The following is a 14,765-nucleotide window of genomic DNA, read 5'->3' on the forward strand; positions in this document are numbered from 1 at the left end:
GCCCCCTATTTACTCACTGCATGGAAAAGGGCAGCCTGGACATTCTTTAAAATATTTTCTTTTATCATACGGAAAAACATGAGTAAATGATGACAGAATTGTAATTTTTGGATGAACTATCCCTTTAAGGCTTATATCTCTCAGTGCTGCAAATCAAACCGGACACTCTTTTTTTTGTGGAAGGCTGTGTGTCACAGACAGAACCAGGCCACATAGCACTGCATTTTGGTATGTCTAACAAGCCCTCTAGTACTGCAGCCATAGTTTTTATTGCACCACAGCAGTGCTGGATATTTAAAGCAGGGATGTTAGCAATACTTAACAGCATCGAGCCATGGATAAACCACTAGCAGGAGTATTTTGTATTGAATATTAAAATTGGTGATAGTAATGGTGATGAGCATACCTTAAAATAAGACGTCAGTTAAGCTTAATGAAACCGTTTGATTACAGACACAAGATAGAGTCGTCTCGTCAGATGATCATGGGTTTGATCAATGCCCTGTCATGGAAAATCAATCTATGCATTTAAAGGAGAACTTGGTAACTTTTTGTCTAGAAATCATTTGGATGGTTAAACAACCTGTTCTGGTGATAGTGGTGACTTTCCCCGCTCCCCCCAGCGTTCCCAGGCGGAAAACCAACCTTGCAACTTGGGGACTACCGTCCCGGCAAGATAGAAATTGGAAGTCTCGTGAGAAGCGAGAACGAGAATGAGAACGAGCGCGAAACACAAATTGCTTTACGGCAATTCGACATAAACAAACACGCATGTATGATGTATTACGAGATTACCCACCTCGGTAGACATAGCTCCACTCGATACAGTTGGCTTGCTCCGATCAAAACAAACGCACATGAGTAGCGGTAGAGAAGGGGAGGAGGCCGCCGCAAGTGAGTTTTTTACGACCGTGTTGTGAAATATACACCCTCCCACAGCTGTAGGGGGAGCTCGTGGGGAAAACATGCGACAACAAAAGGGAAAATCAGCGAAGAAGTGAGTAGAGTTCGCTAGAGTTACCGAGTTCTCCTTTAAGTTGTGCCATAAAAGACAGATTACGATTTCCATTTAATGTTAAATAAATGCATCCTTTAATGATCTGACCCTGTTACTGTACATTGCACATACAGTTGCCCCAAACTTACTTCAATTTTTAATACTTCAATACTTTAAATTATTATGTTTATGTATGTATGTCTGTATGTTTATATATATATATTGGCTTCATACAGAACATTCACCAACAATATATTGCTCCTGGAATAAAATCTATTTGAGAAAAAAATGCTTTCTTCTCATGTCTTATTTTAATCTCCGACTTCAAAGTGTTGTGTTATTGCATTATGTAATGAGCTTGCAGCCTTGGGAACACTGGGAAATAGTGGTGATTTCCTTCATGTTTTCTATTTATGTTTTCCATAGTCTGGTGTAACCAAAGGCTAAATCACTTTACTGTATGTTCCTTTGTACTCTCCTACCAAGCAAAGATCATGCCTGCATATAATGACAATCCCATGAGGAAAAAACAGACACAACTTTTAAATGATGACCCATCAGATCCCTCTATGCATTAAAGTGGTAGTTCACCCAAAAATGACAATTATGTTTACTCACCCTCAAGTTGTTCCAAACCTGTACATTTCTTTCTTCTGCTGAAAACATTTTTCAAAATATCTTCTTCTATGTTTTGTAAACAGTAAACCTAGATAGAACAGATTAATTGATCCCACTATTGTGTGCATGGTACCTTTAAAAGTTTATCATTGATTGATACCTGTCAGTGTACCTTTTTAAATATCAAGACACACAGCCAAAGCACACAGAAAATGTCTCAGGTTACGCATGTAACCATGGTTCCCTGAGACGGGAACAAGACACTGCGTCCTCTAGAGGACACTTTGGGGAACGCCTTCAGTGTAACCGGTGTCTGAAGCATGTGTAAAAACGCGACAATGTCATTGGCCGATGACAGTCCGTGATGTCACTACTGGTGCGACCTGAATTAGACGTCATCAACTTGTTTGTCTGAAGGAGACATAAATAGGCAGGCCCAGTGCATGGCAGAGAGATGCATAACCTGAGAAACATTACATGCGTAACCTGATATGTTCCCTTTCTAATGGGCACTTGCACTGCATCCTCTAGAGGACACTTAGGGGAACAAATGGCCAACACCACCATGCTATGTAATAACTGCCTAAATGACTGTAACAAGCACAAAACAAAGCTCAATGGACTTAGATGCCAGAGTCAGATTCCCTCACTCAGGTCCATGGAACTGTCAGTGACAGTTTTTCAGGGCTTTTCACACTGCGCTTAACCCCAGGTTATCATTGTTCTAAACACCGCTTTTAACCCCAGGTAAAGGAACATTTCACACTTGTAATTTAGAAGTGGGGTTATCACAGCTTTTTACTTTTAAACAGGTCACGTGCTGCATTCATCCATTCAATGACACTGAACCCGCAAATATGCAAATAAGAACGTTAACCCAGGATTTGGGAATGAACAATGTGAAATGTCAGTTTATGAATACCCAGGATTAATTGTTAACCCCGGGTAAATTATGAGCAGTGTGAAACGTGAAGCAAGATAACTCAGGATTCAGTTTACCCGGGATTCAGAATGACTCAGGGTTAACTATTTCAAGCGTGAAAAGCCCTATTACTCCCTATGGCCACCACCCAAGCTCCATGCCTTCTTAATTTAGACAGACAGAGCTCAAAGATCTGGTAATGCTATCCTCTATGCTAGACATTATCTTCAAGGGAATACTCACACAGGAAAACAATAATTTCCTCGCCTGTCACTCATAACCTAACGGAGCTGTTTACTTAAGGGACCCGCAATCAGAGGGAGACGGCTTCAACCTTGTTATAAACTTATGAAGGGACCGTCTGCTTGTAAAACCCAGCCTGTGGAGAGACAGCCGCAGCTTCATGAATACATAAGGAAACTAGCCTACTTAGAAACCCACTATAGGGGGAGGCATGAACCTTATAAACGCCAGAGGGGAGCATTTGCTAATGAAATGCTCCACCCTGCCTGACCTAAGTTCAGCATCTTGCACAGCCAGCATTCCTGAATTAAGAGTGTTCAACCAGTGAGAAGGAAAGCAACGCTCAGGCAAAAAGTCGCTTCTCACCAGGACCAGATATGGGGTTTCCGGGGAGCCAATGACTCAGCAGAAAGACCCTCTTATCGAGAGGAGTTCAATGCTCACCCAAGACTGTGATCCCCAGATTAGACCAGGCTAGGACCAGGGACGATTGACCCTTGAGGAAGGATAACTATAGCCACTAGAGGAAACTAGAAACGGCTACATTAAAAAGCTGTCCACAAGGAAGCTTAGATAGGGAGAGGCAGCTACAACCTTGGACTTTAGCATACTAGAAAAAGGGAGCCCCCTGCTAAAAACTTGAGGGAGGCGGCTGCCTATGACAATCATAAGGGGGCTCCTTGCTCATACATGAGCTCCCCTTACCTTGGAGATCGCGAGTGCTCGAAAGCTGTGACAAGGACCTTGCTTAGAACCCATTATGTTAAAGGTGCAGTCATTCTACCAGCCTCAAGGTGGCCTTCCTGAAGCTTACGCAAATTTGGCGAGGCCTACACCTTGGCAATACCCAAGCGAGCCTCCTACTCACTAAGCCCGACACAAGGGGGGAGGAGGCTACCAATTGTTGGTATTAAGGAGTTTCCTACTTAAAAGGAACCCCTTTAGGGCAAGGCAAGTTTATTTATATACCACATTTCATACACAATGGCAATTCAAAGTGCTTTACATAGAATAAATTAAAATAATAAAAAGAAATAAGAATAATTAAAACAGTTTAGAATAATAAAATGAAATACAGTACAGTACAAACAGTCGGACAAACAGTGGCACAGTGCAGAAGTGTTTTGAGTCTGGATTTGAATGTGACTACTGTAGGAGCACATCTGATCTCTTCTGGAAGGTGGTTCCAGCTGCGGCTGGCATAATAGCTAAAAGCGGACTCACCATGCTTAGAGTGAACCCTTGGTATTTCTAGCTGATATGATCCTAATGATCTGAGTGATCTGTTGGGTTTATATTCAGTGAGCATATCTGCAATGTATTGAGGTCCTAGGCCATTGAATGATTTATATACCTGTAATAATACTTTAAAATCAATCCTAAATCTAACTGGGAGCCAGTGTAAAGACCTGAGGACTGGTGTGATATGTTCATATTTTCTGGTTCTGCTCAGAATCCTGGCAGCAGCGTTCTGTATGAGCTGCAACTGTCTTATGGTCTTTTTGGGAAGACCAGTGAGGAGTCCATTACAATAATCCACCCTGCTGGTGATGAAAGCATGAACAAGTTTCTCTAAGTCTTGTCTGGAAACAAAGCATCTAATTCTTGCAATATTTTTCAGATGATAGAATGCTGATTTAGTTATTGCTTTGACATGACTACTGACTCTAGTGACACACCAAGATTCCTGACTTGATTTTTAGTTGTTTGACCCCTAGAGTGAAGGTATGCGTTCACCTTGAGAACTTCATCTTTGTTTCCAAACGCAATGACTTCAGTTTTGTCTTTGTTTAACTGAAGAAAGTTTTGGCACATCCAACTGTTGACTTCATCAGTGCATTGGCACAGGGAGTCAATGGGGCTATAATCGTTAGGTGATAGGGCTAAGTAGAGCTGTGTCTCGTCTGCATAGCTGTGGTAAGCAATTTGGTTCTTCTTCATTATTTGGCTCAGTGGGAGCATATACAGGTTGAACAGGAGTGGCGCAAGAATTGAGCCTTGAGGGACTCCGCATGTCATGGATGTCCACTCAGACTTATGGTCTCCTATACTCACATAATAACCTCTCCCATCTAAGTATGACCTGAACCATTTTAGGACTATCCCAGAAAGCCCCACCCAGTTTTCCAGCCTGTCAAGAAGTATGTTATGATCGACAGTGTCAAATGCAGCACTGAGGTCGAGTAGTACCAGCACTGATAATTTGCCTGTATCAGTATTTAAGCGAATATCGTTTATTATCTTTATGAGCGCTGTCTCTGTGCTGTGGTGCAGTCGGAAACCAGATTGAAAATTGTCAAAGTATCCATTCGAGCTTAAGAATTTGTTCAGCTGATTGAAAACAACTTTTTCAATGATATTGCCTATGAAAGGAAGATTTGAGATCGGTCTATAGTTGCTTAATATGGTCTTATCCAGATTGCTCTTTTTCAGGAGGGGCTTGACAACTGCAGTTTTCAGGGAGTTTGGAAAACTGAGAAAAGTGAGGCATTTACCACTTCTAGAAGATCTGCTTCTAAACTGTTTAACACACTTTTGAAAAAAGATGTGGGAAGTGTGTCAAGAGCGCAGGTTGATGTTTTAAGGTGCTGTATGGTTTCTTCCAAAATTTTGCCATCAATTTCTTTGAAATCAGACAAAGTTACTACTTTCTCAGGTCTGATCTGTCTGACCCCAGCGCAAACTCAAGGATGTGCTGATCACCTTTCTGATATTATTGATTTTCTCAGAGAAGAAAGAAGCAAACTCACTGCACTTGCTGTCTGAGAGCATTTCACTGGGAATCTGGCTTGGGGGGTTTGTCAGTCTCTCTACAGTAGCAAAAAGAGTGCGTGTGTTTTTTAAATTGCTGTTTATAATATTTGAGAAGAAAGTCTGTCTAGCTTTGCCTAGTTCCATATTGAAAGCATGGATGCTGTCTTTGTAGATGTTATAATGGACTACAAGTTTAGTCTTCCGCCACATGCGCTCTGCTTTTCTGCATTGTCTTCTCATATTTTGCACTGCTGTTGAGTTTCTCCAAGGTACTTTTTGTCTGCCACTCTTCTTCCTGACTGAGGGGTGAGGATACTCCATTAAATACCCATGAAGGAACTTCCTATTTAATAGATAGGGAAGGAAGCTACACCTCATGAGCCATAGAATATATTGCAATGACTTTGTGAAGGGACCACCTGCTTAGGGGAGGCAGCTTCAACCTGAAAGCATTGCAGTGGCTCATGGATGGGCTGCCTGTTTAAGGCCCAAACTCTGGGGAAGGCAGCCACAGCTTCAAAAGGCATAAGGGACCCATATTAGGTGAGGCAGCTTCCAACTTAAATATATATGAAGTGGCTCATGAAGGAGCCACCTGCTTAAGGACCCCAACTTTCGGGAAGGCAGCTACCACTTCAAGACCTAAGGGGGCTGCCTGCTTAAGGAATCTGGTATCAGGGGAGTCTTACTTTAGTACATAAAATGACTCGTGAAGGGGCCGCCTGCTTAAGGACTCAGCCTCTGGCGAGCAGCCGCAACTTCACTAAAACATGAGGGAGCTGCCTACCTAAGGAACCCACCATTATTACAAACGTTGTCCTGCTCCACTTCACAGACGCTGAGTGAAAGGGGAATTTAGAATGACGGGGCACTCATTTTATTATAAGACACGTCATACGTCATTACACTATTTCTACGTCATTGCACATGGGCAAACCACCCCTTTCAATTCGATCGAAATTTCATTGATTAACGTGTTTACATGAAGGCTTTTCAGTCCGATTGAGCCGTCAATCTGATTACTAATGGATTAATGACGTATGACGTGAGGAACAAGCTGTTCTTCCTGTTGAATAAAGTGTCATATAAATGAGTGTCCCATCATTGTAAAATTCTCCTTTCACTCAGCATCTGTAAAGTGGAGCAGGACAACGTCCCACCAGTCCTTGTTCTCTCGGATTCTCATTCACAGACGACTGGTTTTGGGCGCGGAGAGGGGCATTTTTACTGCATGATAAATATAAGCAGCCAGGCACAATGGTTCATATGTTCATTGTCTCCAAATTATGACCAGAAATGGATACATTTTAAGTCTGCTGTTTAAAACAAATAAAGAACCAATGTAGGAGAATGGTTATCATGCACAAACAGCGAGTAAATCTGTATATCTGTGCAGTGTGCACATGTCAAAAAATCAATTCCGATTTGAAACTTGTAACATATAAACGCGCACATCAAACCGATCACTTGTTTGGCGTTCATGTAAACACTACATTCAGATTCATCAATCAGAATGAATTCAGTCCGATTGAAACATAAGTTGTGCATGTAAACATAGCCATTGTGATTACCCGTTACCACTGCTCAGAGTATGAAAATCAAATTCCCTACTCTTAGCAAAGCCATCCATCAATTATTCAATGATCATGCTCGTCATGGTGCGGCACCCTCTAGTGTCTGGCACCCTGGGCAATTGCCCAGTTTGCCCAGCACTTTCGCCGGCCCTGACCACGACTATGGGGGGCCATTTCCCCTTGACTGTCAGCTCATCCATCCACGCTGGATAGCAGCCAGGCCCTCAAGAGATATCTGGCAATCGTTTGTAAATGTCTCATATGTTGACAAGTTATATAATTATCTACCTAGTTTCCTAATATGACAACCTGATACAATCGTGACCTTCGTACAATTGCTATCAGATCTCTCTGAGATTTCAGGAGTATTTTGTTTCAGTGTCAAAATAGCCTTGGTTGAACAGATTGAACCTAGCACTTCTCACTTTAGTGCCGGAATTTTTATAGAAACGGGTCATTGTCTTGAGTAGCGGTGTGTTCCAAAGCATGGGCCGGAGCACCATTAGACCGCAGCAGTTGCAGATTATGCAGATTATTTTCTTCTCAAATATTAGCCTGCTTGGTCATGCTTTAAACCAATATGTATACATTGTCTATATCTGAAAATGTGTGCTTCCCTACTATGATACAGTACACAAACAAAACCCAAATGACCTGTCTGCATCTAGTAATATTCAGAAGAGTGCAACCAGAATCAAAAAGCTGAAAAATTGTGAGCTGGGAGGCTCATTTTGACTGCTATAGGTACCAAGAAAGTCATAACTTGTGATGAAGTTATACTTGTTTAACAACACCTGAGTAAACTAAACCATTGCATTAACAATTAGCATTATTGGGTGAACCAATAGCATGACTTTGGGGAAGGGACTACCTGTTTGACTACTTACATTCAAATTTGAGGTAAGATTGTTTTTTGTTTTTTTTTCAGCTAGCATATACACTCACCTAAAGGATTATTAGGAACACCTGTTCAATTTCTCATAATGTAATTATCTAATCAACCAATCACATGGCAGTTGCTTCAATGCATTTAGGGGTGTGGTCCTGGTCAAGACAATCTCCTGAACTCCAAACTGAATGTCAGAATGGGAAAGAAAGGTGATTTAAGCAATTTTGAGTGTGGCATGGTTGTTGGTGCCAGACGGGCCGGTCTGAGTATTTCACAATCTGCTCAGTTACTGGGATTTTCACGCACAACCATTTCTAGGGTTTACAAAGAATGGTGTGAAAAGGGAAAAACATCCAGTATGCAGCAGTCCTGTGAGCGAAAATGCCTTGTTGATGCTAGAGGTCAGAGGAGAATGGGCCGACTGATTCAAGCTGATAGAAGAGCAACTTTGACTGAAATAACCACTCGTTACAACCGAGGTATGCAGCAAAGCATTTGTGAAGCCACAACACGCACAACCTTGAGGCGGATGGGCTACAACAGCAGAAGACCCCACCGGGTACCACTCATCTCCACTACAAATTGGAAAAAGAGGCTACAATTTGCACGAGCTCACCAAAATTGGACTAAATGCATTGAAGCAACTGCCATGTGATTGGTTGATTAGATAATTGCATTAATGAGAAATTGAACAGGTGTTCCTAATAATCCTTTAGGTGAGTGTATTAAAAGTGACATTTAAGGCATTTATAACCAGTGTTGGGTGTAATGCATTAAGTATTGAATTACTGTAATTTAATTACTTTTCCCTTAAACAACTAAAGTAAGGGATTACTCTTAATTTTTCTGTAATTTGATTACAATTACTTCTGATGTAACTGCATTAAAGGGTTAGTTCACTCAAAAATGAATTTCTGTCATTAATTACTCACCCTCATGCCGTTCCAAACCTGTAAAACCTTCATTCATCTTCGGAACACAAATTAAGATATTTTTTATGAAATCCGAGGGTTTTTTTTTTTTTTTTTTTTTGTGCACAAAAAGTATTCTCGTCGCTTTATAACATTAAGGTTGAACCACTGTAGTCACCATGGACTATTTTAACGATAGTCTTTACTACCTTTCTGGACCCTGAAATTTGCTGCCTATGGCAGATTCAGAAACCTCTCGGATTTCATCAAAAATATCTTAATTTGTGTTCCGAAGATGAACGAAGGTCTTATGGACTTTTGACGACATGAGGGTGAGTAATTAATGACAGAAATTACATTTTTGGGTGAACTAACCCTTTAAATACTGTATAGAACAATTCTAAATAAAACAATAGTGGATATAACGTCTAAATTTGTTTTTAATGTAACCTTCTCCCTTTAAATACATTGGTCAGTTCAAGAATAATTTATGCAATTTTATATTATTTATTTGAAAGAATTAAAAGAGCAGTTTCATTTGCATCCTTGTATTGTTCAACTGGCAGAGGTTGAAATAGGATTTAGAAAGTATTTATTAATAAGCAATGCAATTCTTTTTATATAGAGTAATTAGTACAGTAATCTAATTACACTGACGAATATGTAATTAGTAGCTAGGAATTAATTACTTTTTAAGAGTAACTTACACAACACTGTTAATAACGTTAAATATTATAAATTCTGTGATAACCCGAGTATTTAAAGATGCACGCAGACATTGCTGTTTATCGTCTTTACTAAACTCAGCAGCAAGTACAGAAAACGGCTTGCAAAAGGCAACAACACATCCAAAACATCCGGTGTGCAACAGCTTAACCAGGACCGGGGGAAGCAAAATAACAAACAAAGGTTCCGGGTTCCACCCCGGTCTACACAGCAAATAGTCCCTCTGCAACACTTCTCCCTCTTAACGTGCAAACATAAAACATTAATACACACACTGTAAGATAAGTGCCTCTCTACAAGGAGGAACATTGGTAGCAATATGAACATCAAATTTTTGTTAAACAAACAACACTCTTTTATATAGTATATTTAATGTTTGTGTATCTGTAGCTCAACATGTCAGTCTGTTTGGAGGCTTGTGTTGTCTCTTAGATCTCCTAAGCTCAGGAATGGTGTCCTCCGAACTGGAGGCAGGCTCTGGTCCCCCAGGTAGGCTCTGAGCAGGGTCAGCCGTAGCTGCCTGCTCCGACAATTCATCAGGTGCCTCCTCTGAGGGCTCAAACAGACCCTCATGTGACATTTCCGCGTGCCCTGGAGCTACTGGCACGGCCTCTGCAGAGCCGCCCACACTGTCTTTGCCTGAAACCCCGTGAGAACTCTTCCCTCCCCCATCATGGCGGACCCGCAAGTGATCTTGGTGCCTGCGCACCTGCCTACCATCACATAATTCCACAACAAAAGATACTGGCCCTGTCTGGCGGTGGATAACCCCTGGCAACCAGGGTGAACCTATGGCAAAGTTCTTGACATACACACTGTCCCCTGGGTGAAAATGTCTCTCTTTGGCATGTTGGTCCCGCCTTGCTTTTTGCTCCTCCTGATACCTGGCAACCCTCGCTCTGATGTCTGGCTGGAGGAGGTCCAGATGAGACTTTGGTCTCCTCCCCAGCAACATCTCAGCTGGAGACACTCCAGTAGTTGTGTGTGGAGTAATCCTGTATTGAAACAGGAAGCGTGCGAGCTTGGTTTCCAGAGATTGTCCTGACATCTTCCGCAGCCCCTCTTTGAAAGTTTCCACAGCCTGCTCTGCCAAGCCGTTGGACGCGGGATGATAGGGGGCAGTGCAGACATGGCGAATCCCGTTTCTATCCATAAACTCCTTGAAAACCTCACTGGTGAAAGTGGGCCTGTTGTCTGTCACAATTGTGTCTGGCAGCCCATGTGTTGCGAAAATGCTTCTCAGTGTGTCTGTAGTAGTAGGTGCAGTAATATTTGACATGATCTGTGCCTCGAGCCACTTGGAGTGCGCGTCCACTAGCACTAAAAACATCCGACCCATAAATGGGCCAGCAAAATCCAGGTGAAGTCTGGACCACGGATGGCCGGGCCACTGCCATGGGTGTAGTGGCGCTGCCGCTGGCATCTTCAGGTTGCTTTGACACTGAGAACATACCTTCACCTTTTCTTCCAAAGCACAGTCCATCCCAGGCCACCACACAAATGATCTGGCGAGACTTTTCATACGGGAAACCCCGGGGTGGGCCTCATGTAGCTCATCCATCACTTGAGCCTGCCCTGGAGGTGGGACAATCATTCTGGAACCCCAGAGGAGACAGCCATCAAGGACACTTAATTCAAGTATGCGCTTGACGTAAGGTTTGAACCCCTCCTGTTCCACAGTGGCAGGCCACCCCTGCATCACCCACCTCTTCACCTGCGACAACACTGGGTCTCTTTCAGTCCACAGCTTTATTTGCTTTGCTGTCACTGGAGCCTGTGACAGTCTGTCCATCAGAAAAACAGTCTCTGGGGGAAAGCCTGTGTGGTGTGGTGTGTCTGGGAGAGGCAGACGGCTAAAAGCATCAGCATTTGCATTGTCGCTACCCGCCTTGTACTCTATGCTATACTGGTATGCTGACAGGGTTAATGCCCAGCGCTGTATTCTTGCTGAGGCCATGGGTGGAATGCCCTTTGTCTCACTGAACAGACCCATTAGAGGCTTATGGTCTGTGAAGATGGTAAAAGGGCGACCAAACAGGTAGTGGTGGAAACGCTTTACTGCAAAAACAACCGCCAGGCCCTCCTTCTCTAATTGCGAGTACCCCTTTTCTGCTGCAGTAAGAGTACGTGACACATAGCTGATTGGCTTTTCACTTCCATCCTCCATGCGGTGCGAAAGAACTGCCCCCAGTCCATACGGGGAGGCATCACACGATAGAATGACCGCCTTGTCTGGGTCAAAATGTACCAGCAGTCGTGTTGAGTGTAACAGTCCCTTTACGTGCTGGAAAGCGTCGTCCTGATCCTGCTGCCATCTCCACACACAGCCTTTGTGTAGCAGCTGGTAGAGTGGGGCCAGCACGGTCGAAAGGGTCTGGTAAAAACTTCCCATAATAGTTCACTAGACCCAGGAACGACCTGAGCTCTGCAACGTCCTTTGGTGTTGGGGCTTCCTTAATTGCTCTCACTTTGTCTTCGACTGGAGACAAGCCCTGAGCTGAAATCCGATGGCCCAGATATGTGACACTAGGAGCTTGAAAAACACACTTACTGCACTTCAGACGCAGCCCCGCCTCAGACATTCTCTTTAACACCAGGTCAAGGTTTTGCAGGTGTTCCTCTTCTGTTTTACCTGTGACGAGAATGTCATCCAGGTAGACGGCAACCTGGGGAATGTACTGAAACAGATTGTCCATGGTGCGTTGGAAAATAGCCGGGCTTGAGGCAACGCCAAACACCAGGCGGTTATACTTGAATAGGCCCTTGTGAGTGTTTATAGTCACATATTGCTTAGAGTCTTCATCTAGCAAAAGTTGCTGATATGCGTGACTCATGTCTAGTTTAGTGAATGTTTTTCCACCTGCCAGTGTAGCAAATAGGTCCTCCACTCGCGGTAGGGGGTAGGTGTCGAGCTGTGAGGCCTGATTAATGGTCATTTTGTAATCCCCACATATGCGCACTTCCCCGTCCTCCTTCACCACTGGCACTATTGGGGCTGCCCAGTCAGAAAACTCCACGGGCTCGATCACCCCTGCCCTTTGCAGCCTTTCCAACTCCGCCTCCACCTTAGCTTTCATGGCATATGGTACTGTTCGCGGTTTGAAGAAACGCGGTTGTGCTTTGGGGTCAACACACAGTTTAACTGTGGTCCCTCGGAGGGTACCCAGTTCCTCTTTAAAGACATCAGCATATTTCCCTATGATGTCCTGTACCACAGTGGTATGTTTGATTTCACCCCAGATCTGTCCCCAATTCAGGTGAATTTTCTGGAGGAGATCCCGCCCCAACAAGCTCGGTCCCTCCCCCTCCACCACAAGCAGTGTCACCGCGGCCTGCTGTTCCTGATATACAATGCCCACCTTGATAGCCCCCGCGAGTGGAATGCACTGACCCGTATACGTTCTGAGCCTAATACTTGTCTCTTCCATTGCAGGTGCACCCCCTGAGCTCCACAACCTGTTGAATGTGGTTTGACTGATTACTGAAGCTGAGGCCCCAGTGTCCACTTCCATGTTCAGCTCTTTGCCATTTACCTTAATTGTTGCGTATATGGGCTGAGCCCGGGGCTGGCCACGGATATTAAACATGTTGAATGAGCACTGCTCCTCAAAATCCTCACTCTGCAGGTGATGTGTGTTGGGCTTAGGTGCTTTTCCCCATCCTTTTGTCTGTTTATTTTTAGCACCCCTGCACTTTTTTGCAATATGCCCCCTTTTCTGGCAATTATGGCAAACGGCGTCTTTAAAGCCACAGTCATTCGCAAAATGCGGACCCCCACAACGATAACACTCTGTGGGTTTTCCTGAACTACTTTTGCCTTCTTTTGCTACAAAATGGGCAGTATCTGATAGCGTCCCTCCACCTGCATTTTTTATGTCAATCGTGTTGTTTGCCGCCGTCTCCATGGCTAGGGCAATGTCTAAAGCCTTTTTGAAAGTCAGTGTGGCTTCACCCAATAAGCGGCGCTGTATGACGTCATCGTTAATTCCACAGACTAACCTGTCCCGCAACATGTCCTCCAGCACTGCCCTGAACTCACAGTGCTCAGATAGCTGCCTCAGCTCCGCCACGAACTCCGCCACTGTCACTCCTGGCTTGCGTGAATGCGTGTGAAACTTGAAGCGCTGCACAATCACAGAGGGCTTGGGGTTGAGGTGATTTTGCACCATCTCCACAATTTCTTTGAACCTGATCTCTCCCGGTTTCTGCGGCGTTGCAAGATTTCGGATCAATCTGTACGTTTTAGCCCCGCACACACTCAGGAGGATTGATCGTTGTTTCTCCTCATCCACAATGTCATTAGCCAGGAAAAAGTGCTCCAGTCTCTCGACATATTCCACCCAGTCACCATCCTTCTCGGAGAACTCACTGAGCGAGCCGACAGTAGCAGCCATAGCTTTTGTTTAATTATGCGCCAACTTCTTTGCTGCCGAACCAGCTGACTTACTGGAACCTTGGCTTGGTTATTATCGGTTTTAATCCTCGTCGCCAGTGTGATAACCCGAGTATTTAAAGATGCACGCAGACATTGCTGTTTATCGTCTTTACTAAACTCAGCAGCAAGTACAGAAAACGGCTTGCAAAACGGCAACAACACATCCAAAACATCCGGTGTGCAACAGCTTAACCAGGACCGGGGGAAGCAAAATAACAAACAAAGGTTCCGGGTTCCACCCCGGTCTACACAGCAAATAGTCCCTCTGCAACAAATTCAATTTCAAATAAATGCTGTTTTAGGATCCACCAAAGAATCCCCAAAAAATTATATTGGTTTCCACAAAATAATTAAGCAGCACAACTGTTTCCAACATTGAAAATAATAATTGTTTCTTGAGCATCACATCAGCATTTTAGAATGATTTCTGAAGGATCATGTGACACTGAAGACAGAAGTGATGGCTGCAGAAAACTCTTTGGCATTGTAAGAATTAACGTTATTAATAATATTAAAAATATTATTTTAAATTGTAATAATAGTTCAAAATATTACTGTTTTTACTGTATTTTGATCTAATAAATGCAGCGCTGGTGAGCATAAAGGACTTTCAAACACATTCAAAAATCTTACTGACCAAACTTTTGAATGTTAGTGTATAGTGATTTCCACCAAATAAACATATTTTGCATAGTG

Source organism: Rutilus rutilus (genome assembly GCF_951802725.1).
Source record: "Rutilus rutilus genome assembly, chromosome: 16".
Taxonomy (NCBI): Eukaryota; Metazoa; Chordata; class Actinopteri; order Cypriniformes; family Leuciscidae; genus Rutilus; species Rutilus rutilus.